Below are 24,143 nucleotides of genomic sequence, written 5' to 3' on the forward strand. Positions count from 1 at the left end.
TTTCAAATCAAAGAACCTCTTGTCAAAGGGAGTAAAACATCTTGTCCCAAAACTAAGATATAGGCAGATGTGTCCACATTTGAGAAAAACCACTGGCTTTGGGCAGCTCAAAATTCAGATCTTGTTACCTGGTGGCCAGGTAGACTCCATGTAGCCCCCAGAGACTTAGTGCCATTCACGCTTTCTGCATCGGCCCTAACACCACTTGAGGGTGAAGCCTTGATATTCCCACTCCTCGGCACAGTGCAGCCACTGGTCATGTGTGTCTGGGAAGCATCGCCTTCCCTGACCTCAACGTCAGCACATCTGTCACCTCATAATATCCTGCCACAAACTTCCTCCTCAACAACCAATGTGCGCTCGATGTTTAGTGACTTCTGAAATGAAACCACAGCCTTTTATACTTTTCCAAAACCAGCTGATGACAGAAGCAGCATTCACCAACACAAACCCCTGCTTTCACACCCCTTCTGGATCAGCACACTCCGTAGCTTCCCTGCTAACAAACTAGCAAACGTTGAGTTGCGCTTGAGATCGGTTCATCTAAGAAATTTTGTTGAGTAGGGGCGCCTGGGTGGCGCAGTCGGTTAAGCGTCCGACTTCAGCCAGGTCACGATCTCGCGGTCCGTGAGTTCAAGCCCCGCGTCAGGCTCTGGGCTGATGGCTCAGAGCCTGGAGCCTGTTTCCGATTCTGTGTCTCCCTCTCTCTCTGCCCCTCCCCCGTTCATGCTCTGTCTCTCTCTGTCCCAAAAATAAATAAACGTTGAAAAAAAAATTAAATAAATAAAAAAGAAATTTTGTTGAGTATATTTTAGGATTGATTACAGTAAAACTTCAAGTCAGGGGTGCCTGACTGGCTCAGTCAGTGAAGCGTCTGACTCTTGATCTCAGAGTTGTGGTTTCAAGCCCCACAATGGGTGTAAAGATTACTTAAATTTTTTTTAAAAATCTAAAAAACAGACAAACAAAAACTTCAAAGCAGTAGTGAGCAGGGGGAAACCTCCTTTTCCAAAATGCTGTCTTAATAAGGCCTGTTTGGAGTCCAGATGGATCATAGTTTACATATTCAATATTGCCCAAGCAAGGCACATGAACTAGAAAGATCTGGTATTCATGAATACATCATTTACCAAATTCTGCCATTAACACTCTTTAGGCCTTTTTAATCATTTGTATTGTGAATTTGGTTATCAAATTTTTTATAACCAGAAGTAAAATCCCATTACAAATGACTCTTAATAATGCTTCTCTTTCAAGCCATCCACAAGTGGCAATGCTTTGGATCCCACTGGTAGTCTGTGTAATAGTAATTGTCCAGGAGGAAAATCCCCAATTGTGTATTCTCTTTATCATAGATACAGCTGGAAGAACTCAACCAGCCATGCACAGAGCAATTCAATTTTTCTCCCATCGCTTTGTAGCAAATGCTTTCTTAACCACTTTCCTCTGTCCCTGACCACATCAGGCATCCCAACCATTCCTCCAAGAAAAACACATAAAAACCAAATGTGTTTCAATGTTCAGAAGTTGGAGAAAGAAAAGACATGGTGTGGCTAGCACTTTCCTCCTTGTCGTACTGGGTGCTGAGCTCCTGATCATGCACTTCAGGGTCTGAAGCCTCGTCCTGATTCAGCCCCAGGTTCTATAACCCTGTCACCGCTGTCTTCTGCCTGAGCTGGTTTTATAAGAACCACATAAAACCACAGGGTACAGAAAGAGCTAGCAGACCCTCCCCGAGCTTCTCGAAATCTCTCCTTTATTTTGTATAAAGATGAAGTTTATCTACAGGTTCCCATTCTTGGTTGACCTTATCAAGATGTCTAGGGCTCTTTAAAAATCCATCATTACTAATTGTGTTCCTGAGTATATAAGAATAATATTCTCTATTGCAGAGTGGATGGCAGAAAACATATGGCATATATAATTTACACACACACACACACACACACACACACACACACAATCTTATTTACATATTTTGCCTCTGTTTTATTTCTATGAGATTTGGGATTATGCACCTTCTCATATAACTTTCCACTTTTTTCAAAACATTTTCCCTTAACATAGTATTCAGAGATATTTTTAGGTAGCAGTTGCCAGAAAAAAAGGAAGTCAAAGTGCTTTAATAAGCATTTACAGTTTTCATCAAAATGAGTGTTTTTATATACAACTGGTCCTTCTAAGTATATAAATGTAGTCATACTAAACCTGAAAATGTCATTGATGAGATTTTTTTATCCCCCAATAATTGGACCCACTACGAAGCCAACTCAGATTGTTAAGCATAATTTTTTATTCTCAAAGAAAAAAGAATTTTTTTTAAAGATAAAAACCTCTTGGTCACAGCAAGAACCCAAAGGACTACTCCACCTGCCTCTTTGCATGTATTTTCCCTCAAACACACACATACAGAAACCTACTTCAAACAAACCACTACCATTAACTCAAACCTGATCAATAAAGTCAGCAGAAGAGGGCCTCTGTCCATGCCATTAGAGAGAAAATACACCACCATTATTTGGGAGGCCTGGGGAGAAAAAGATCTAAAAAATTCCCCTCCCCCCTGGAAATAGTTAGAAAAGTAAATACCAGTCTCTTAGATTCTGGGAATGGGGCAATGTGGGGTGGAACTTATTATACAGGATCTTCATAAAATCCTTGTGCTACTTTAAATTTAACGTTAGAGTTTTGTTAAGTCTGGTGGTAGAAAGAGCTAAAACACATGCATTGTGAGATGAAACAGTAAATTTTGCTCTGCTCGCTGCAGTGGACTTCAGAGCTGTCGGCCACAGGCCAATTTGTCTTTTCATCTACAGAAAGCACTTGTTATTTCCTCAGGAGCTGGAATAAGACAACATAGCAGTTCTGTAAAGGGCTCAGGATGGACACCAACCAGCATCATTCGATGCAGGTGGAACAGGGGGTGGAGTCAGCAGGGCCAGCGGCCTGCTCTGCCAGCCTCCTGTCCTGCCAGCCTCCTGTTGGAGCAATGTGTGTTGGCGCCAGACGAATGGAATGTGCTGTGGAGATGTCCAGCACAGTGCCCACCCCTTGTTCTCTGCCATTTTAGGAGAGGTGTATAAAAGTGGCAGCATGTGGGGAAATAAACATTTTTTTTCTGAGAGAGAGAGAGAGAGAGAGACAGAGCACAAGGAGGGGAGGGGCAGAAAAAGAGGGAGACACAGAATCCGAAGCAAGCTCCAGGCTCTGAGCCATCAGCACAGAGCCCAATGTGGGGCTCTAACTCAGGAAGCACAAGATCATAACCTGAACTGAAGTCAGACGCTTAACCCACTGAGTCACCCAGGCAACCCAGAATAAATACTTTAGATACGCACACCAAACAGTTTTCATCTTAAGTGCCTACTGTTTAGGGGGATTCTCTAATATGCCTCAGCTTCCTTTGAAAACTTGAGAGCCCTCAGTCCTGTGAACAGTGAGTCTGCGAGCTGGCTCATTGCCACACAACTTAGAGATTCCAGAGGCAGGATCCCACCCTAGATGGTCTTGTTTGTCTCCACTGCAGATAGCTGTACACAGTTGTATATGCATATAATCACAATATATACTAGTATACACTTGTATCGAGTTTTTTTAACAGATTTTATATTTTAGAGTAATTTTAGATTCACGAGTTGTAACAAATGTGCTACTCTGGTGGCTGATGTTGACAGTGGGAAAGGTTGTGGCAGGGGGGACGGGGTGGGGAAGTAGGGGGTATAAGGGAAATCTCCGGACTTTCCATTCAGTTGTGTATTCGTAATGTTCATAGTTCAATAGTTAAACACATATGCTTATACTTGCCCCTTCCAGAGATGTCCCATCATACACATGACCTAAAATAATACAGGTGATCATTGCAACGTGATTTCTTTAATCCTACCTTGAAACTGAAACTCTGGGTCCCCTCAAAGACTCAGAAGAGTTGATCAGCAGCATTAACGATGACAGCCTTGCTTTCAGGCAAAATTCTGAGAGAAGAAAAATTCATTTATGCCCACTGAGCACTTCATACTGTGGTGGTGTCCTAGATGTTAGCATATTGGTTCTTCCCCCTTGTTTCTTTCAATTTTTAATAGCTTTGCCATCACCCTAGCTAGAAATCATAAAGCCATCTTTGCTTTGTCTTCATTCATCAGTACCCCCACCACAGCCAGTCACCTAAAGGTCTAATTTTACAAGTCTCAAATGTGGTCACCTCCTCCCAAGCCCCAATGCTCCCCTTGCTCACACGCTCAGCGCGCCCACCTGGCCTCCTTAATGGTCTCCCTCAGACCCATCTATCCTCCATAGCCACCACTGCTGTCTTTCATTCATTTACCAAATGTGGATTTCTTACCATGAATAAAATTGTACGTCTCTTACTAAAGACACAAGGGTAGATAAGACACTTCCTCTGCTCTCAAGACACCTGGGTGGTTCAATTGGTTGAGTGGCCAACTCTTGATTTCAGTTCAGGTGATGATCTTAGGGTCACAGGATCGAGGCACACATTGGGCTCCGCACTGGCCATGGAGCCTCCTTGGGATTCTCTCCCTCTACTCCTCCCTCTACCTCTGTCTCTCACTTTCTCTCTCTTTCTCAAAAAGAAAAAAAAAAAAACAAAAACACCTCTCAGACTCTCAAGGATCTCGCATCTAAAATGCAAATTCCTGGGGCGCCTGGGTGGCTCAGTCAGTTAAGTGTCCAACTTCCGCTCAGGTCATGATCTCACATGATCATGAAGCCTGCTTTGGATTCTGTGTTTCCCTTTCTCTCTCTCTGCCCCTCCCCTGCTCACGCTCTGTCTCTCTCAAAAATAACTAAACATTTAAAAAACTAACTAAATAAATAAAATGCAAATTCCTTTTTGTCACTCACCTGCCTGAAATTCTTCAGGGGATCCCCATTGCCTGTAGGATGAAATCAAAACCTATTAGCACAGCACAATTTGTCATTGTTCATACTCATGGGATCTGGCCCCCATCAGATGGTTCTGCCTCATCTCCCAGCATTCTGCCACACACACCCAGGCTGCAGCCACCTCAGCTCCCTGTAGCCTGTTCACCCCTCCAAGACTCACGAAAACCACCTCCTCCATCTGGAAGCTCCTCCCTCTAGGAAACTCCTGGAATTTTCTTCAAAACAAACAAAATCTCCCCCCTGCCTCCCTCCTCTGATACAATAGAGTCCTCCTTCCTCTTCATATGTGGCTGTACAATTTCCGCACATGTCTGTCTCCCTGGGGACTGCCAGCCCCGGAAGAAGGGATGAGCAGGCAATTTCATTCATTCATTTATCATGTATCATTTATGCCTGCTGTCTGCAAGGGCTTACAGACATCCCGTCCAGCCCTCTCAACAGTCCCGAGTGGCATTAAGATGTGGAAGAAAGGAAAGAACGCAGGAGGTAAGCAGAGGCAGCCCTCTGGGTCACTGCCTAAGGTCCCCACAAGGCATTACTTTGGAGAAGTCACCATGGCTGAATGTCTTCCTCAGACTTATAGGCTCAGAAACCTGATTCTACCAGCACAGAGAGAATGGGACAGCCTCTCAGGGGTGCCAGCATCTCCGAGACTCTAAGCTCCCAGAGTGCAATGTGGATAAACAAGAGTGCCAAGTCAGTCATTTCCCACATGTACCATAGCATGTGCACAGCACCTACTATGTGCCACGCGCTGAGTACTCTTACATGATTTACCACACTATTCCTCACAAGTAGAAGCCAAGTACTATTAACATCTCCATTTTATAGATGAGAAAACTGAGGCACAGGAAGGTCCAGTCACCTGTCCAAGGTCACCAGCTAGGAAGAAGCAGAGCCAGAACTTTTTTTTTTTAACACTTCCGCTTCTTACTGAACAGGCTACAGAAGAAGTTTAGTCAGACAGACCAAAGCACACGTCCTCCTCAGACTCCTCAGCTTCTTCTTCTTTGCTTCCACTCCCTCCTCAGCTGAGACGGCAGCAGTGCAGGGCACAGGTCCACCAGCCCTGAACTACGCAGATGGGGCTCCAGATGTTGACATCAGCCAGGGCCTTTGCAGACAAGCCTGGCCAAAAAGGTTGAAACCTTTACACCCGCTGCTTCAATAAGGGCACTGATCCTCTCCTCCATGACTGTCACCTCATTGTCATGCAGGATGAGGGCCGAGTACATTCAGGGGAGCTCCCAGATGAAGGCCTTGGTGCAGGTGTGCTAGGCCAGTGTACCTGGCCCAGTGCTAGTCACAGAATGAGGCAACGCCCTCACCCAACGCAGCCTTAGTTTAACTTCCTCACAAAGACCAAGCACCTTGGTGGCAGCTGAAGAAAGCAGCGAGTAGAGCTAGAACTTGAACGTGGTCCCGAAGTTGCTGTTTTTAACTATTTTAGTGAACAATGAGAAACAACTTTCAAAGGGACCGGGTATTTTCCTCCTCTAATGGAAAGGCTTATGCCTGTGGGGCAGGCTATGTGGGAAGCAAACAGTGCCACACAGAGGGTCACAAGAGGGTTACCGTGACTCAAGGCTTTGAGGGGGTCAGAGAAGCCTAATGCATCCCTGTCAGCAAAAAAAAAACACTACACCTCTCCCTCACCCGAGCAGTGCTGAGCCAGTGTAGACACCTGCCACTCTTCAGGGCTCTGCGGTTCCTCAAATCCTGTTCTAACAAGTTAAGGTCTTTATTCAGGCTTCAGTCCATCTCAAGTGGCCTTTCTGCCTCCTTCATGTGACATGGCACTTCTCTGCTTCGAGCTGTTTTGTGCTGATTGTAGGTACAGCTCAGAGAGCACGTAGCTCCCCATTCCCCGGCTCACTGTTGTCCCCTCATTCTGCCTCCAGGTAATATGACCCATATTTGAGGATGACAGAACAATGATCAAGGTCACAGAGCTGGTCCACAAAGCAAGACCTGAACCTAGGCCTTCTGAATGCTAATCCTACTCTTTCTCCCTTGCCAACTATGTAAGAGAAGAAACTGTTAAGATCTGCAGCTACCCTAGCACCACTGGCCCCGGATCCTTGGACCCAGTCAGGTGCATCTGCTTCCTCCCACCTTGCCCTGGCCTCAGCAGCCCACCTCAGAAGGCTCCCCTTGTTCCGAGCCTCTGTGGTGTCCCCCACCTCATACCCCCAGAGGCTCTGGCCCCACTCCATGCCCTACCCTTGGTTTCCATCTGCACCATACCTCATGGGGTAGTCTTGCCTCCCTTGCCACTCGGCCCACACCTCCCTCACCTCCCTCTCCTGCCACCTGCAACACAAGCACTTTGTCACTGGCTCTGCTCACCTTCAACCTCCGCACTGCAGGTCTCTGTTCCCTGGCCTTCAACCCCGAGATTCCCAGATCTCCGCCACTTCAACTGGACTCCCAGGCGGACCCACCCCCTACCTGTTGCCCTCTGTCTACCTTCAGGATGGCTTCAACTGCTCACCCTTCCAATTATTTGGCACACTGACTGAATGCTCTGGATTTTCCAAGGCCACCCTGATTTTAACTATTCTGTCCCATCATCCGACCATTTGGCCCAATTCTGGAATCAGAAACATAGTCAATGGAGATTTGTCGCACCTGGATATCATTTTCAAAATTGGTACCACATGCATAGGATACAAAATTCAAAAGGCATCAAAGAAGATAGAGGATGGGGTGCCTGGGTGGCCTGGTCAGTTAAGCATCCGACTTCGGCTCAGGTCATGATCTTGAGGTTCATGAGTTCAAGTCCTGCATTGGGCTCTGCTATCAGAGCAGAGCCTGCTTTGGATCCTCTCTCTCCCTCTCTCTCTCTGCTCCTCCCCTGCTCGTGTGCACATGCTCTCTCTCTCTGAAAAATAAACAAACATTTAAAAATATTTTTAAAAAGAAGAAGAAGACGACGATGACGACGGAGGGTAAATTAGGTCTCTTCTCAGCCCCGGTCCCCAGGCCCACGGGCCTCAGCTCTCCTACTCAGACACCATGCCTACGAGCACTTTCTCATCCTTCCAAAGAGGCCACAGATCTCTGACCTGGATGGGACTGGCCATGTTTCAGCAACAGCATTGGTCATTTCTTATTTATAAATTAAAAAATTATTTAAAGAATGAAATTAGAAAGATCAGCTTCAATCGCACTCCCTAAATGAATTCATGTCGTTTCTCTGAATGGCATTCCACTTTTTATCTATGTGCACACGGTTTTCATTGTTTAATCAGGGTAATGTGAAAAGTTTAGTTCTACTCCCATCGCTAATTTCATACACACATTTAATTTTCATTATTTTTTAATAGCTTACATAATATTCATGTGGGCTAAAACCCAATTACTGGGTTTTTATTTCAAGTTTTAACAACTATAAATAATATCAGTATAGCCACCTATATAACTTTTTCTTCTTTGCATTATTGCTTTAGGATAAGTTCCCAGACTGGTAGTATTAAGTGTAGGGGATAGTTCCTGTCATATTTAGCCAAATAATTCTTAGAAAGTTGACAGCAGTTTGTAATGCCTCACACAGGAATGAGGATACATCTTACTCTCATTCCATCAAATACAATAATTGTACTTTATCAACAAAAAAATGCTTTCTCATACTGTTCTCATTTACATATTTTTGTAATAGATAATGTAAAAGATAAGAATAGATAATTCAGGTCACTGCCACCTATTTAGGTTTCTGTGTTTAATGCAGACTTCTGTTAGAAGCAGTCCTCAGAACTAATTGGAAAAAGATGACTGGTTGGGTTTCTAGGACCTTGAAGAGGTCTTTGTGGCATCCCACATGGAGGGCAGTTTGGCAAGGTTATGAATGAATGGACACATTCTCTCTCACTCTGTCTCTCTCTCTCTCTCCACCCACCCCCATCCTTGGTGATTATCTTTCCATATTCACCACGCTATTTTTATGTTACTAGAAAGGGCAATAGTCTTTCCAATTTGCATTCTTTTAAAAGTGATCTTTTCCAGGGGTGCCTGGGTGGCTCAGTCAATTGAGCATCTGACTTCAGCTCAGGTCACGATCTCACAGTTCGAGAGCTCAACACCCACACTGGGCCCTGCGCTGACAGCTCCGAGGCTGGAGCCTGGGGCCTGCTTCAGAGTCTGTGTTTGCCTCTCTCTCTCTCTCTGCCCCTCCCCTGCTCATGCTCTGTCTCTCTCTCTCTCTCTCTCTCAAAAATATCTAAACATTTTTAAAAACATTTTTAAGTGATCTTTTCTTTTTGCATGTTATTGTAGATGTTTTTTCCTTAGTATGCAAAATGTACATAAGATCCTCCCACTTCGGAGAGCAAAGCTTGGACTCTTCACTCACTAGTTATATCCCTTGGACAAACCACTCAGTCTCTCAGAGGCTAATTTCTGTCAGCAAAATGAGGGAATAATATTATCTGTCTACCTCATACAGTTGTTGTGAAGGGCAAATGAGAACACGCACGAGTGTGAGAGCTATCTTGTAAATCACAAGTCGCTCTTGAAATGTTGTAAGGACTCTATGAGACCATAGGTTCTTCTCATTTCAAATCTACCCTCTTATTGGTTCTGGGGAATATATTACTGCATCTTTAATTATTGATTTAGTCCCTTTTATTTTGTCTACTTATCCGGAAAATCTAACTATGAAGAAATTGCAATGCTGAGCTCTATTCCCCAGAATGGCCCTCCTGAACTGTTTAATTTCTTAGTTTAGTTTCTTGAAATTCTGGATATATCGCTGAAAGTTTTTTTAGTGTTTTTTAAACTGATTTAAGTGCAATTTCTTCTTTGTACAACTTAAACAACAACCTCAGTTTGTCTTTTGCAATGATCGTTACCTTCATTCTTTTTAATTCTGACCTTCTCTCACTTGAGAGGATATTGTTATTCGTTTCTTTGAAAAGGGGCTCCAACTGTTTTCTGAATTCTTTGTGTGGTTCCCTGTGGTTGCTCTTTTTCAGGATTAATTAAAATAAAGTTTTTTGTACCTCCTTTCTTCTTTTTTGAGTGATGACACTTTTTCAGGGAGGCCACATTAATTTTTCCAGTTTAATGCATTCTCCCTTAAGTTACCTTAGTGACTGATCTCTGTGGTACTGCTGAAATTTCTTTAGTAAAATTTCTGATTGATTTTAATACAATTTGTGATGAGGAGTTTGGCTGGGTTTCTACTCACTCCACCATCTTCCTGGATAATTTTCCTACAATGTCAGGTCTTTCTATCCTCTGGTTCGATCTTTCTTTCCAGAAAGAACACAAAGACCAAAGATGGGATTAGAACCAGAAAGCCAAACATTTTCAACAGAAAACTGGAAAATGTCTTTTTGTGCTTTGTTGCTGCTGTCTTAACAGTTCAGGTGGAACCTAAGAAAAGGGGAGCAAGCATGGAATACTGAAAATCTTACCACAAACCCCTTAATAACTAGACGTATTAACTACATTCCTAAAATTTCTGAACCTTCCAGGCATCTTGCAAGCAGCAAAGTCTCTGTTGGTTTCTCCAGCTATAAATGAGGGAGGTGCTAAATTATTTCGAAGCTCTTTTTCCAGCTCTGAATTTCTTCAACATTAAATAATATTTAAGCTGTAGGTTTAGGCATTGATTGATGTGACCACAATTATCCCCACTCCCTGCTACCTCACCTTCAAAATAACCACATGTGGGGGCTCAGTCCATTGGGCAACTGACTTCTGCTCAGGTCATGATCTCACGGTTGGTGGGTTCGAGCCCCGTGTTGGACTCTGCGCCGACAGCCTGGAGCCTGCTTCGGATTCTCTGTCTCCCTCTCTCTCTCTGCTCCTCCTACACTGGCACTCTGTCTCTCTCTGTCTCTTGAAAATAAATAAATGATTAAAAAAAATTCAAAAGAGCCACATGTATTTATGAACATGCGCAGGAGTGTACACACACACACACACACACACACACACTTCCTACTTTGATTTCTTCATTTGTAAATGTTTTAAATCAACTGTTATTAAATGTAAAATGAACCAGCAAAAGGGACAGTGAGGAAACTGAATAGGAAATTCCTATCTCTGAATCATGGCATCTCTGCTACTCCAGATCAGCTCCAACACATGAGGTGCCTAAGTCTAGACCCCACATAGCAGCGCCCCCATGGAATATGGGTGAGGTACCAAGACTCCACCCAGTCTGGACTCTGAGGGGAGGCCCTGTGGCCCTCTAGTGGACACACTGTAGAATTGCAGCCTTCCATGTCTCCAAAAGGGTGCAGGAGCCCAAAAGAGAAGAAAGCCTCTCAGCCCCATTGACCTGAAACCCTAACCACGCACCTACCTGTGAGGGACAGGCTAGGTCTTTGCCTCAGAAATGGTGACCTGTGTCATTTTGAGGCACGCTATCCCTGTAGCTGCTAGATTTGAGGCTCAAGAAAACCAGGCTGGATTTCAAACTGGGTAATGTTAAACAGCCTACATCTTTACTAGTATTTTGGGTAACCCCTGCAGAAGAACATTTTTTTAACTCAGGCAATTCAGAATGAACTAGGGCTCTTGTCTATCCTTTGAACTTCAGTTACACTTAGCTTACACTGTCCAAACTTGCGGCTCAAGAAGACATCTGTAGCAGCTAGTGGCAGAAAAGTGAGGGGTGGGATAGTTTTGACAGGTTGTGAATGGGAGGGTGTGGCTCCCTTAAATATTGATCAGCCAATACTTAATGCATGTCTCTTTGCCTATTCATTCGTTTTTTCTATTAAAAATTTTTTCATTTGTTTTTGAGACACAGAGAGACAGAGCACAAGCAGGGGAGGGGCAGAGAGAGAGAGGAACACACAGAACCTGAAGCAGGCTCCAGGCCCTGAGCTGTCAGCACAGAGCCTGATACGGGACTCCAACTCACAAACCACAAGATCATGACCTGAACCAAAGTCAGACGCTCAACCGACTGAGCCACCCAGGCACCCATGCCTATTCATTCATGTAAGCAACGAGTATTTGTTACTTCATATTGTGCCAGTCATTGACTATTTGCTCTCAGATCTCTTCCCTGCCCTTCTCCTGCAAATCCTGTTCCCTCTTTACCCTCTCCAATTGCCTTCCAGTTAGAATGGCCCATGGAAGGCAACAGTAACAGGTTGGACATTGGGAAGCAAGAGAAGCCAGGTTATTTTTCCCATCCCTCTGTACCTTGAGTATCATTTGCCTGCAATGGACCCAGCTCCTCACCACACAGCTCCTCCCATCAGGGTCCTTGGCAGTCCTCGCCATGGCACAGCCTCAGTTTCTGATTCTAGTGACACCATCCCTCTCCTGTGTCCTTCGAGTCTCCATGGTAGCAGCAGCTTTCTGCTGGCACTAATACCTGATTATTTCTCCAGCCCATTCAGCTTCTCACGGCTGTCCATTACATGTAATCAACTCCCTGGTTTGTTTTGTTTTGTTTTTTTAATGTTTATTTACTTATTTTGAGAGAGAGCAGAGGAGAGGCAGAAAGAGGGGGACAGAGAACCCCAAGCAGGCCCCATGTGGTCAGCACAGAGCCCAACACAGGGCTCGAACTCATGAACCGTGAAATCATGAGCTGAGCCAAAGTGGACTGAGCCACCCAGGCACCCCTCAATTCCATTTTAAGTCCCCTCTTTGAAGTGTCCAGGAGGAATCTGTTGTACTTGGTAATAGGGATACAACAGTGAGCAAGACAGGCTCAGTTCCTGATCTCATGCTGCTCATAGTCTACAGCAGAAAACCAGTTTAAATAAACAATCTTAGTTTAAGTATTTCAAAAGGGAAGTACATAAGAACATACAGCAAAGAGACCTGATCTAAAATAAGGATACATTTTGTAGCTCCACACTAGAAACTCTAAGTGAATCTTTACACAGAGATGCAGTCCTATAAGCTACGGTTGCAGCATGGCAAGTCTGAATGCTACTTCTCAGCCTCCCCGGATCCAGCCAGGAAGAAAGGAAGGGTCTCTAGCCAAAGAGGGAAGCTGGGGGTTTCAAGCAAGAATGCAGTTATTCTCACAGCCTGCAGGGGCCCAAGAAAACTAGGCTCTGCCTGGTCCATTAAGAGTAGAAACCAGATTCTCAAAGGAATGTATTGTCCCCTGGCAACCTCCAAAACACGGGAGTCAGACAATGTACAGGCCAAGCCTGCATCAGAGAAAATGTTTTCCCGAACATTTAAACTCCAGCATGATAGTATTTCCTAGGCATCCTCCCAACCCAGCCCTGCATGGTGAGAGTGAGGACAGGAGAGCCAGTGGCTCCTGTGCTCTTCTGTACCGACAGGTCCCTATGCTTATCTTGTTGAGCTCAAGGCACCCTTACCTTCTCTGTCTACCCCATCAATTCTGACACATTCCAGACTCACTCAATACCCTGACTCCCTCCCCTTGCCAAATCAGAAGATCTCTTGTATATCAGATGGGGCAGACATACTTCCTTCTCCTTTGTTATTTAAATCACTGTTTATAAGATCTAAAGTGTGCTTTTTCTTGAAATGGAGGTTTTCCAATTCCGTACTACAGAGAAGAGTCATTACTCAAATGTACAGCCATTCCAAGCCACCCTGCCTTGCAGAGCTCCCTGATACAGGAGGGAGAGAGCATGTCTGAGAGTCTTCTCTTTCCAAGCTCACTGCCTAATCTAGGTTCATATTAGACCTTAGTACAGCTAACAACATTATAACTCAACATAATACTACCCACAGGGCTCTGGTCTCACCTTTGAACTCCAATTACTTATGGTCTACATCGTCCAAACTCATGACTCAAGAAGTCATTATGGGTCACTTATGGTAACGGAGTCAGGCCAAGAAAAGGAAGGAGCTCAGGTGTTGCTTGAGACCCTGGTCTCCATGAGAAACCTAAGTCCTAATGCCCTAGGGCAACAATTGTATGTAATAAATTAACTTGTATCTCTTTTGCTTCTAGACTGGTACTAGCTATATACCATCCTTGAGAGAACTGAGAAAATAATCCTTCAAATACTATGCTACAGGCCTCGATTCTCTTCTGGAGCCCCTGTTGAGAAAGGCCAGCACAATAGCAGAAGCTGGTTCCAGTAATACTTCTGTCACTCTCTTGAACCTGCCTTGTTCAAAGGACCACACCCAAATGATGACACTCACAGCATTAGCACTAGTCTGGGAGGAATGTTTATTTTAAGAATATGGGTATAAAGACAGAGTGTCAGAACCTGGAAAAGCAACCAAAGAAGCCCCCAAGACGTCCACACCCTGATCTCCTGATGGCCTTTTATCTTCTTTCAGCATGTGTGAGACTTCGCAGATGCTCATCAATTTAATAAGGTACGTCTGACCCATCCAACGAACCAAACTCATTCAATTTTAACAGAAAACGATAAAAAAACATGAGATCTATTTTTGTCCGACCCATTCACCTTTGCAGGGTCCATTTTCTGGAGATCTCTCCATACGAACCCCTACTCCCAGCCACCCCCCACAGAGCCTTATGGGAAGGGAGGGGACAAAGACAGGTGGACTGAGGAGCGGGTGGGGCACAGGAGGAAGGCTTGTGTTTTGTGCCTAGAGCCTCCAGAGTCCCGCCCCCTGGGGCAGGGGAGAGCTTCCCTGTGGGGAGACTCAATGGAAGGGTAGGAAGAGGTGCAGATAAATAACACTTAGTTTAGCTCTTTTTTTCAGCGGTTGTTTTCTGGATGTTTCATTGACCTGTCGTAGCTCCTCAGTTAGATTGTAAATTCCTTGAGTGCAAGGACTAAGTTCATGCTGTAAATCTTTAATATCCTACAGCGTTTAGCACAATGCTTCTCCTGCAGATGCTTAATCAGCATACTGTTGATTAATTAGAATCTGCTTTGGGGAAAAAATTGTGTATCTTTGCAACAATTACGGTATGAGGTTTATGTGAAAGTACTGTATGAATATTATAAAGCTTAAAATATTTAATACTTGTGCACTATGAGCCAAGGAGCCCCCCACATCCCACCCCACCATGCGTCATAGGAGCCACTCCACCCCACCCTGAATGTCAGACAGAGATAGAACCCCTGAGCTAGGGAGCCTGTCATCACCACTGGAATTGAGCACAGCTTCCCCTGGAGACAGAGCCCAAAAGCTTCTTTCTCACTTAATTTTCCAGAAACAGTGGTCAAGACAGAAACTGAAGACAAAACTGACCCTCGCCCAACACACCTCCAATTCCACCCCTGCTCAGCTCCCTCGAGCCAAAGCTCTCTCTCACCCCACCTGCCATGTGAATGTCCTCTTATGGCTGAATTCTAGAGTCTTACCAACTGTCAGGAACCAGCTTGTACTGCCTGCCCCCAGGTTTTCAGGTCAGCTGGGCAGGGGTCTGATGCTCTTCTATGGTCTGGGAACCTATGAGATCTGACTGCACATTTCAGGCTGGGCCTCTCAGGGTCCTGACCCCTGGTGTGGCTCTCAGACCAATCAGCCAGGAACTTGGATAGTCAACATCTTAGTTCTTTTCTAAAACTTGTGGGGGAATATGATACTGACTCTCACAACTCAAACTCACATGAAATTGATTTAGTCTCAAAAGCCAATGGACTAGGTTTCGGTGGGGAACATTACCTCCCAGTAATGAGAAAATGTATCATCTATGATCCACACCTCCTACCTGGAGTAAGAATCGGAAAGCAATGGAATGAATATGTAATCAGCTGGAAGGGAGTTGGCTGATACTGAAGGATCCTTCAACCAGACCTTGATGGTGCTAATAAGCACCCACCTCCCACACTGCAGCACACCTTTGTGGTGACCAGAATGGCCACATCTACCAGAAAGCATGGCTCTTCCCTGGGACAATAACCAGAGACCCTATAAATTCTTTTTTTTTTTTTTTTTTTTTTTTAAACTACACATACTCTTTTTTTTTTTTTTTTTTTTCAACGTTTATTTATTTTTGGGACAGAGAGAGACAGAGCATGAACGGGGGAGGGGCAGAGAGAGAGGGAGACACAGAATCGGAAACAGGCTCCAGGCTCTGAGCCATCAGCCCAGAGCCCGACGCGGGGCTCGAACTCACGGACCGCGAGATCGTGACCTGGCTGAAGTCGGACGCTTAACCGACTGCGCCACCCAGGCGCCCCGAGACCCTATAAATTCTTAACTCATGGCCATCTTCATCCAAAACTTGATAAGCTGAGCTCTCTTTCCTTTTTTCTTAATCATTCCATTGAATTTTCAACACGTTAGTTCTTTTCTAAATATGGAACCAATCTTATATCATGTACTAACAAATAAAGGTCTTCAATTGACACCATCATGGCAGGGCTCCTGAGGCTTTTCTGGGAAGGTGGGTCTCTTGCCCTTTCTTTGCACTGCCTTCCAGATTTCATGTCTGCTATACTTTGGGAATTGGTGCTTCCTTCTCTCCACTCATGGCCTCCCTCCAGTGGATTCTGGAAGCCACGTCTGCCCTGGGATCGCTACTGATAGGACCAGCAGAAACTTGCCTGATCTCTTTGCTAGGTCTCATTGGCTGTTAGTGAGTATTGTGATATGTTATCTTCCCTTCCTTTAACTGCACTGTCTTGAGGGGTAAATGCAGAGCAATTTTGTACACCCCACCTCTCTCCACCAAAGCCAGACTTAGGGCCAGAGCTCTGGGCTGACTATCCCACCGTATGGTCAGGTATACTGTCTGGCTCTGTTACAAGGCAAACTTGGTCTTCCTATTCCTGCTAGCAGAAAATTAACAATCAAACATCATGACCTTTATACCACATTTGTCAACCTTAGCAAAGGGAAACCTGGACTTTGAAAGCTGTTCGGCAGGCTTGATGGCCCAAAGAAGTTCAAAGAACAGCCTAGTCAATTGTGTCAAAGTTGATGGTGTTCTCTAGACCCATGACTAATACATTTTTATTCAATGTATTTTAAGTCACTGTACTCAAATAGGCAGTAAGACCTGGAAAATTATCTGCAGTTGTGATTGGAGCACCCAGGAAACTTTCCAGTTCAGTGAATTCTACACAAATAGAGACAGTTTAATGTGGTATAGGACAGTGGCTTTCAAGCTTTTTGCCTCCCTCCCCAGTAAGAAATGCAAGTTAAATGGCAACCCAATACACAGACACACAGACAGACAGACAGACAGACACACACACACACACACACACACAAAGACACACACACACACACACACACAGACACACACACACACACACACCTCTATATCACTAAAAGTTTTCTTGGAACAATAATGCCTTAGAGAAAGATACATGTGAAAAAGATTTATTAAGAAATATTTCCAGGGAGGGGTGCCTGGGTGGCTCAGTCGGTTAAGCATCCAACTCTTGATTTCATCTCAGGTCATGATCTCCAGGTCATGATCTCATGTTTATCAGGCTCTGTGCTGACAGCGTGGAGCCTGCTTGGGACTCTCTGTCTCCCCCCTCTCTCTGCCCCTCTCCTTCTCATCCTCTCTCCATTTCAAAAACAAATAAATGAACATTAAAAAAAAGAAGAAAAAAAGAAATATTTTCAGGAAAAAGTTAGAGTAAATGAGGAAGTTGGGCTACATAAGGTGCAATATCAAGCCAAGTCACACAGAGGGTAATTTACACTCATTCCCACATAGGGCTTGGGAGGCACTGTGGGTCACACCTCAAAAGCATCCCAGAGAGAGGACAAGATCTAAAGTATGTGTATCTCATCCCCATCAGTCATTGGTTAAGGGCTGTGGAGGGAGGGAAGGGACACAAATTCTTAGGCCCCTCTGGCTCTCCTGTACCTTCCAATAATATGCTGGCTTTGGGGAATGAGCTCACACTGGAATTCACCTGCTGTGCACAGAAGCAAAGGGATCCCAGGTGATGTGGGCAGAGCTATATTTTCTATTCTAGTTTCTCGTAGGTGTGACTGGTTTTTTATTTGCTGGCTATGGATTTGAATCTCAGTACAGCCATTTATGATCTGTTATTTAACCTGAGTGAGGCTTTTCCTCATTGCTAAAAGAGAATAATAATAACAATCTTGCTTATCGTGGTGAGAATCAGAATTGACACAGATATTCCTAGCAAATAGTAGGTGCTCAACTTGTAGCTATTATGGTTAATAAACATATCCTCAAAATGATTCAAGTAAGGGGCGCCTGGGTGGCGCAGTAGGTTAAGCGTCCGACTTCAGCCAGGTCACGATCTCGCAGTCCGTGAGTTCGAGCCCCGCGTCAGGCACTGGGCTGAGCCTGTTTCCGATTCTGTGTCTCCCTCTCTCTCTGCCCCTCCCCCGTTCATGCTCTGTCTCTCTCTGTCCCAAAAATAAAATAAAATGTTGAAAAAAAAAAAAAGATTCAAGTAAGTAGTACAAAAATTTATTTATGCTCTTGACTGTATTCAAGACATGCATGCATAAACTCCCAAGTGGTGGAGTATGGGCTCCTTCGCAGAGATACAACAGGCATCGGCACAAATATTCACCACCTCCTCCCTCCAAGTCTTTGTTTTTTTATTTCCTTTGACTAAAGAAGCTCATTTAAGCTCCATCTTAAATGTCTCTCTTTCATAAAGCTTTTCTAGACCACCTGAACTAAAAATACCTTCTCCCTCCTCTGAACTGCCATGCCATTCTACTTGAAATTATTTGATGGTACTTTTTCCACTTTCTTTTTTCCTCTCTGCAATAGCTATTAAAATCCCGACTTGAGAGCAGATAGACAAATCAATGGAATGAAACAGAATCCAGAAATAAGCTCAAATACATATGGGAATAATAAAGAAATCAAGGCATGGGGGAATATCTCCAACAATGCTGAGATAACTGGCTAACCATTGGGGAAAACTTTTTTCCACAAAGTTAACCTGGACGTCCATCTCACTTCTCATACAAGAGCAAATATCATATGGCCCAAAGATTTAAATTTTTTTACTGATGTTTATTTATTTTTGAGAGAGAGAGAGAGACAGAGACAGAGACTGAGACAGAGTGCGGGCAGGGAAGGGGCAGAGAGTAAGGGAGACGCAGAATTTGAAACAGGCTCCAGGCTCTGAGCTGTCACAGCACAGAGCCCAATGCAAGGCTCCAACCCATAAGCTGCAAGATCATGACCTGAGCTGAAGTCAGACGCTTAACCGACTGAGCCACCCAGGCGCCCCCATATGGCCCAAATACACACACGAGCGTGCACACACACAAATATTAAATAACTACATGAAAACATGAGTGAATTTTTAATACTGTTAGAGTAAGAAAGGCCTTTCTAAGAACGACATAAAACTCAGAAGCCATCAGAGAAAAGATACAGTTGATTCCATAAAAATGTAAAACATCTAAATGACATTAAAAAGACAAATTCATTAGGGCACCTGGATGGCTCAGTCGGTTAAGCGTCCACCTTTGGCTCAGAGCATGATGTCAAGGTTCGTGGGTTTGAGCCCCGCATTGGGCTCTGTGCTGACAGATCAGAGCCGGGAGCCTGCTTTGTATTCTGTGTTTCCCTCTGCCTCTGCCCCTCCCCTGCTTGCACCCTCTCTGTGTCTCTGTCTCTCTCTCTCTCTGTCTCTCTCTCAAAAATAAATAAACATTTTTTTAAAAAGACATAAATTCAAAAGTCAAACTGAGAAAAATATTTGCAACACATCACAGTCAAATGGTTAACTTCCTTTCATAAAGAATTTATAAGAATAAATAAAAAAACAAAGTAAACAACCTAATAAAAGTGGACAAAGGACATGAATAAGCTGTTTATGAAACAAGAAATACAAATACCTGTAAACATATGAAAATATACTCAATCATCTTAATAAAGAAATGTAAATTTAAAAAAAATTTATTTTCACCCAGACTGGCAAAAATTAAAATGTTTGGTGAAACTATGTGCCGTGAGGTTGTGATGAAATGGACACCTGCACAATGAATTGCCCTTTTGGAAGGTTCCCTGAGACCGGAGAAGGGCAAGCTTTTCTGGAGGTCAACCGCCAATTTCTATCAAATGTCAAAGGCACATACCCTTTGCTTTATGACTTAACTATTTACCTGGGCTTAGTACAAGGTCTTCTAGTTATGTGGACAAAGACACTATTGCATCATCAGCTGTATTAGAGAAAGGCCAAAAACAAGTAAAGCAGACATCAATAGGGGACCGACAAATGACAGTTCATCCAGATAATAAAAGAAGGAACAAGAATGAAATAAATCTATACTGCTCACTAGTCAAAGATCTCCAAAATACACCAACAAGTTAAGGAGCATGTGCACACACTGACACACACACTGACGCACATAAAAATGAGTGCACATAAAAAATGAACACTGTATAGGATCTTTGTCCTAGTTAGCAGTATTGTATCAATGTCAATGTCCTGGTCTTGATATTGTATTACAGATGTCACCTCTGTAAGGTGTCATCATTGGGGGAAGTTGAAGGAAGTGTACACGGAGACACTGTGTACTACTTTTGAGTCTATAATTGCTTTAAAACAAAAGGTTTAAATTTTTTTTTTCAACGTTTATTTATTTTTGGGACAGAGAGAGACAGAGCATGAACGGGGGAGAGGCAGAGAGAGAGGGAGACACAGAATCAGAAACAGGCTCCAGGCTCTGAGCCATCAGCCCAGAGCCTGACGCGGGGCTCGAACTCACGGACCGCGAGATCGTGACCTAGCTGAAGTCGGACGCTTAACCGACTGCGCCACCCAGGCGCCCCTAAAACAAAAGGTTTAAAAAAAAAAAAGGTGCAGAACGTGTGTAGTGTATGATTCTTGGGGGTTTTTTATAAAATATCAAAAGGTATGAACAGTCCCTATGTCCTGACATTCAAAATGAGCGGGTAGAGCACATGTACCCGGAAGGACAAAAACACCCATCCCCTTCACTCCCGAGGGTTTGCTTGAGGTGGAAGGACAATAAATTCTTAAACTACCCCCATTTCCTTTGCAGAGATTAAAAGAAGTACAGTTGTGCTCAAGAATTTGATCTGGCCCAATAAGGAGAAAGCCCTCAGAAGTACACTGCTCTGTCCCTTGGCAAGGCTTGTGACAGGGCTTATTCATGTCATACCATGGGCCTCTCACACAGTTCAAAAAGCAGGGCAAAAGGACTGAAACTGCTTTTGCATAATAATGTCCCATGTAATCTCCAGAGGGTAAGCTGGCACCTCTAGGGACACAGTCCTCTTTCTAAGTGTAGCTCGGACTGCATTATCCCTAAGAATTGCTGTTGGTTCTTGGAAGCTCTGTGTGTGTGTGTGTGTGTGTGTGTGTGTGTGTGTGTGTGTGTGTGTTCAGTTCCTCACAGGAAAATGGAGTATCTCAGGAGAGGCAAGAAAACACACGGAGCTTCAGAACAGGACTTGCACTATTGTACTGGCTTGAGACAGTCAAAGCCCACCCTGCAAGTTTCTACTAATGCCCCCCCATCAGAAAAGTCAAACTGGCAGGAATTAATAGCTTCAGGAAACTTGCTTCAGAGTGCCCTGATGCTCTGATTCTAGGGCAAGGACAGATTCTCTGGGAGAACAACTGTTGTTGCATTGGAAAGATTCTGAAGACAATGTAACTATGCTTTCAGCAGCCCTAAAGGCTATCTATCTTTAACCCATTGACCTGTGCCCTCTAGTTTATAGCTTGACTAATTGTAGCTTCTTAGAGATTTCAACAGAACACTCACTCTAAGGAAATAAGGAACCAGATGTTCTAAGAAGATCAAGTTTGACCACACTAGAAATTAGCCTTCCCTGATGCTAGCCAGTCTGCTTGAGATCATATCAAGAATAATTAACTGCTGTACCATTGCTTGTGGACTCTCACCACTTCCCGGAGCTTTCCCCTTAAAAAAACCCCCCTTTGGAGATGGTCTTTGGACATTAGTCTGCCATCTTCTCAGGTTACCCGCTTCCTAAATAAAGCAACCTTTCCTTTCCATCCAACACTTGTCTCTAGAATATGGGCTTTCAAATGCCAAGCAGCCAAACTTGGGTTTTGGTAACAAAAGAGACTGCCAGTGAGACCTCAGCAAAGCAAACGCCTGGTTGGAGTCAGGAGTCAGAAGGGTTGAGTTGGAGTAATACATGTGAAAGGAGAAGGGGAGGAGGAGGAGCTGTTAGACCTCATGCAGATCTGACAGCAATGCCAGCCCAACAGGAAGCTCTAAAGCAAAGATGGCCTGTTAGAGGAGCCCCGTGTTAGGCAGAAATGGGAAGATCTTTTTCTGGTTCCCAGAAATGTCTGGGGCCAGCCTAAGAAGGTGTTAACTGTCAGCTGAAGGCTGACAGCTAATCAAGCTCCCAAGAGCCAGCACGAGTGCTTTCTAGAAAGAGGATCTGAGCTGTTTTCCGCATCTCTGTATCTGCCACAGGGACTGTCTCTGTGGGAGGAGAGGGGGAAACAACAATTTCGAAAACAGGGCTAGGAATTTGATTGTGCCCATAAGGGACCCAAGAGGAAATCATATGAGGCATCCCTTTTGCAGGATCTGTCCCTTTTTTTATATTGTAATTTGCACTACCCACAATTCCCCAGTGAATTTCTTGGTACAAAGTAATCATGACGAATGAAGGATAAGACATCTGGGGAAGTGCAGCATTCCCCATCTTGTCCCTGTCCCAAAGCCAGCATCTCAGCACCTACATGGAAACCACAGGAAAGCTATAATCCTGGAGTTCCCAGAAGTGACCAGCTGCAGGGAGCCCTGAAGCCCAGGATAGAACCAACTGCTACTTGCTGATAAGACTGGGGACCACCACCACCACCTGTTGCCAAACACAGCAGCAGAAAGCAATCCTGGGCATGAGGGAAAAACGAAGCCAATGCCTGTCTTACAAGAACCTTTTGCCCACTGCCGCAGAGTCCCTGAAAATGATCTGTACAGTGACTGCATGAATGAAACTAAAAGGCGTTCATGAACAATTGCCTAAATACAGAGCCATCAGGGACAAAAACCGAAAAACCAGAAATTGAATAAGCTATACAATAGAGTTATGAGATTCTAGATAAATCAATTATCTCACAAAATTAATAAGCCATTGCATGTATACTTTTTTTTTAGTTTTTTTCTTTAATGTAAGCTCTACACCCAACATGGGGCTTGAACTTACAACCCTGAAATCAAGAGTCATATGCTCTACCAACTGAACCAGCCAGGTACCCCAAGACATTGCTTTTAAACAGGCACAGACCAAGTCAGTCTCTGGCACAGACAGATACATTCATTGCTTTAGTTTGGGGGTTTTTGTTTTGTTTTACCTTTTAAAAAAATAAATAAATAAATTAGTTGCCAACATTCAAAAATCAAACAGTTCATATTAAAATCCAGATTTCTACCTTCTGTTTAAAAAATCCTAAGATCTGGCAACACTGGCTGGCATCTTCAGTGGCAAATATGGACGGAACTGAGTATGCCTCAGGTCTGCAAGTCACAGGTCAGGAGTGCTACAGGATTTTTTTTACCTCAATATCCGGGATTCATTGTCTCACTACTTCAAAAAAGAAGAGGTGGACACAAAATAAACAGTAGGCAAAAGTTTATTAGAGAAATAGATTAGAAAGGAAGAATAGTAGGAAAGCTCTCTTTACAGAGAGGAGACATTCGAAAGCGAATGCCTGAGGACTCCAGGTGAGAGTTCTTGTTTTATAAGGTTCTGGTTGCCCACCGCCCCCCCTTGCCCCCTTGTTCCTTCTCAGGTTCTATCTACCCTTACTGACTGGATAACTCTAGGTGCTGGGTTGGCTCAACTCCATTGTATGAAGGGTGGTCTATGGCCATACAGTTCCTTGTGGGTCATAGGCTTTACTCCTACCTAGTATTAATCAGGTCTTTTGTCAAAGCCCTGATGGGAACATGAGGGGGAGTAAGTGGGACCTGTTACATTCTTAAGAGGAACCTTAAGCCTGAGGGGGTTTGCTGTTCAGACACTCCCAGCATTGTTCCAAAATATGTGTTTTTCCCCACCCAGGGACCTCAAGTCCTAGTGTTTCCCTCTCTGCCTACTGAATTCTACCTTTTACTATCACAGCAGGACCCACCAATCTCTATGGGCTCCCAGCCACTTAGGCCAGGGTCTATTGCCATAATTACTGAGTTTTATGCCATCAACCAAGGTTTAAACCATTCTATATACTATGTGCAAGAGGGTAAGACAACAGGCAAACTCACTTTAGAAAAACAAATCCATCAGATCTGGTCAAACCATTTTTAAGGTAATTTGACCTTGGCCATCAATTTAAAACATTTGACCCAGGGTACAAACGCATTTGCACCAAACACAAAAAATACAGACACCCAAGGTTGTATATTATTTGAAATAGCACACGACTGAA

The 24,143-nt window shown here is 44.1% G+C and overlaps 1 long non-coding RNA gene across 1 annotated transcript; it reads left to right on the forward strand.

Annotated features, from left to right (window-relative positions):
- Positions 1–330: 330 nt before the first annotated feature.
- Positions 331–24,143, forward strand: LOC123583434. Its single transcript, XR_006704873.1, has 3 exons — positions 331–537; positions 14,503–14,508; positions 24,132–24,143. It is a non-coding gene; the product is annotated as an uncharacterized LOC123583434 (long non-coding RNA).

This window comes from Leopardus geoffroyi, chromosome B3, assembly GCF_018350155.1.
Source record: "Leopardus geoffroyi isolate Oge1 chromosome B3, O.geoffroyi_Oge1_pat1.0, whole genome shotgun sequence".
Taxonomy (NCBI): Eukaryota; Metazoa; Chordata; class Mammalia; order Carnivora; family Felidae; genus Leopardus; species Leopardus geoffroyi.